The sequence below is a fragment of the Gracilinanus agilis genome, chromosome 2 (genome assembly GCF_016433145.1).
Source record: "Gracilinanus agilis isolate LMUSP501 chromosome 2, AgileGrace, whole genome shotgun sequence".
In the NCBI taxonomy this organism is placed as follows: domain Eukaryota; kingdom Metazoa; phylum Chordata; class Mammalia; order Didelphimorphia; family Didelphidae; genus Gracilinanus; species Gracilinanus agilis.
Window position 1 is genome coordinate 693,393,897 of NC_058131.1, and position 2,894 is coordinate 693,396,790.

The window sequence follows — 2,894 nt, forward strand, 5'->3', positions numbered from 1 at the left end:
ATCACGGACTGGAATAGTCTCCAAAGAGGTGACGCTAGGGATCCTCAAAGGGCAATGGAGAGATGAATAGAGGGGGCATGAAGAGTCAGAGGATCAGAGTTCATATTCTGGCTATAGGTAACTCCCTGTGAGACTTGAGGAAGACACTTTACCACTCTCAATCTCAGTTTTCTCCTCTGTAAAATAAGGAGGTAGATTAGATGGCCTTGAAGGCCCGGTCCAGCACTAAATCTGTGAACCTGTGAAATATATAAGGAGTGCTACAAAGGGTGCTAGCAGATTCAAGAAACAATAACAGGGATGGGTTCAGGAAAATCTGGGAAGGTCTATTTGAAGTGGGGCAAAGTGAAGTGAGCAGAACCAGGAAAACCATTCCCACGATCACATTATTGTAAGATAGTCACCTTTGAAAGATTGAGGAGCTCTGATCAGCATCATGACCAACTGCAGTTCCAAAGGACTGAGGATGAAACCCATCTCCAGATGGAAAATGGATGGACTTAAGAGCAGAGCTTGAAAAACATTTTCTCCTTTATTCTGGCGGGAGATGGGGTAGGTGCGTCACATAGCTAATGTGGGAATTTGCACGACTATATATTTGTGATAGGCTTTGACTTTCTTGCCTTCTTAATGGAAGAGAATTTGAAATTAAAAATAAAATTTTTTAAAATTAAAAAAAAAAAAAAAGAATGGGGTAGCTCGGTAGCTCAGTGGACAGGGCGCCAGGCCTGGAGTTGGGAGGTTCAAATCTGGCCTCAGACACTTCCTAGCTTGTGTGACTCTGGGCAAATGCCTTCAACTCCACTTGCCTAGCTCTTGTCCTTCTGTTTTAGAGTTGTTATGAAGACAGAAAGAAAGGGTTAAAAAAAAAAAAAAAGCTTGTCAGCAGAGAAATCAAAAAGCAGGCATTTATGAAGCATCTCCCGTATGCCAGGCACAGTGCTAGAAACAAGGCACATACAATCAAAACGGAAACATTTTCTGCTTTCGGACATTTCGCCTTGCTGGGCCCCAGCTTCCTGGCTTGTAAAATGAGGAGATTGGATTAGGTGGCCTGAGGTCCTAAATTTAGTCCCCTGAACTAATAATAGGCACTAAGTGTTTACTGAATGAATGCTTGTCAGGAGCTGGTCTGGGCTTCTTGCTTGGGGGCAGGGGCCAGGCCAGTTTGGGCATGTTCCCAGCACCTAGCACAGCCACCTGCCCTTCAAAAACATTTGTTGAATTGGATAGCTTCTCTCTACTGGAAGGGCTGAAGTCCACACAACTTGGGGAAGGACATCATCCTCTCTTTTGGTCTGATTCTCTCAACCCCATTTAAAAGTGACCTGGTGGGGGGCAGCTGGGTAGCTCAGTGGATTGAGAGCCAGGCCTAGAGACTGGGGAGGTCCTAGGTTCAAATCCAGCCTCAGACACTTCCCAGCTGTGTGACCCTGGGCAAGTCACTTCACCCCCATTGCCCAACCCCTACTGATCTTCTACCTTGGAACCAGTATTTATACTTATTCATTGCCATACCTATCAAACTACCAAGAATTTTTTTATTGAATTAGAAAAAATTATAATAAAGTTCATTTGGAACCAATGCTTACCATCAATACTAAGACAGAAAGTAAGAGTTATGAAAAAGAAATAAAAATTAAAAATAATAGAAGTGAAGCACTCATGGTGGGACCAATAACCAGGACAGGCCAATTTAGGATCTATAATTACTTGCAGGCCTTTGGCATATAGAAACGTCAGACTTTAGCAGCTAGTTAATAGGAATAATTAATTAGGAAACTAATGGGAGATGGACTGAGAGTATCTCCTTCCTTTCTTTTCTTACCCTTTTTTAGACTTCCAAGTAGAAGCATTGGTCTCTCCACCATGGGGCTATGTCCTGCTCATGAATCCACTACAGTGGCATAGAATAGAAGAAAAAGAACATGGGCCTTGGTGGCAGAGCAGCCATGTTCAGATCCCACCTCTGATACTTCCTATCCATGTGATCTTGGATAAGTCAACTTATCTAGGCTTGCTTTTCCTTATCTGTAAAATGGAGAGGTTGGATGAGAGGCTTGTGAGATCCCTCCCAGCTCTAAATCTTGGGTCTTACGAAGGAGTGCTTCAAGCAGACTGTCCTTGGTACAAACATTTCTAGTTTCCCATCTTTTCAGGTAGACCCTGTTTCATCTTCCCTGTCATGGTGCTCAAAAGGCCAAATAAGGAATGAAATCAGGATCAGGGGTAGGTCTCAAATTCATTGAGAACTTATCCTATTTTGTTTTCATTTGAAAGATAAGGGAGCAGCTAAGAGGCCCAGTGGAGAGAGAGCCAGACCTAGAGATGGGAGTTCCTGGGTTCAAATCTGGCCTCAGATATTTCCTAGCTCTGTGACCCTGGGCAAGTCACTACACCCCAATTGTCTATCCCTTTATTGTTCTTGTGTTTTAGAACTGATACATAGTATTGTTTTAAAGGTAAGGATTTTTTTTTAAGAAAGAAAAAAAGGTAGTTCAGGGGACAATTGGGTAGTAAGTTAGGTAGTATAGTAGCATGAAGTTGGGAGGACCTGGGTTCAAATCTGACCTCAGATATTTTCTAGCAGCGTGACCCGAGGCATGTCACTTAATTCTGATTGCCTAACCCTTACCTTTCTTCTGTCTTAGAATTAATAGGAAGTAAGGAAGGAAAAAAGGAAGGAAGGAGGGGAAAGGAAAAAAAGGAAGAAAGGAAGGAAGAAAGAGCGAGACAGAGAGAAAGAGAGAGAAAAACAAAATGAGAAAGAATGAAAAGAAAGACAGAAAGAAAGAAAGAAGGAAAGAAAGAAAGAAAGAAAGAAAGAAAGAAAGAAAGAAAGAAAGAAAGAAAGAAAGAAAGAAAGAAAGAAAGAAAGAAAGAAAGAAAGAAAG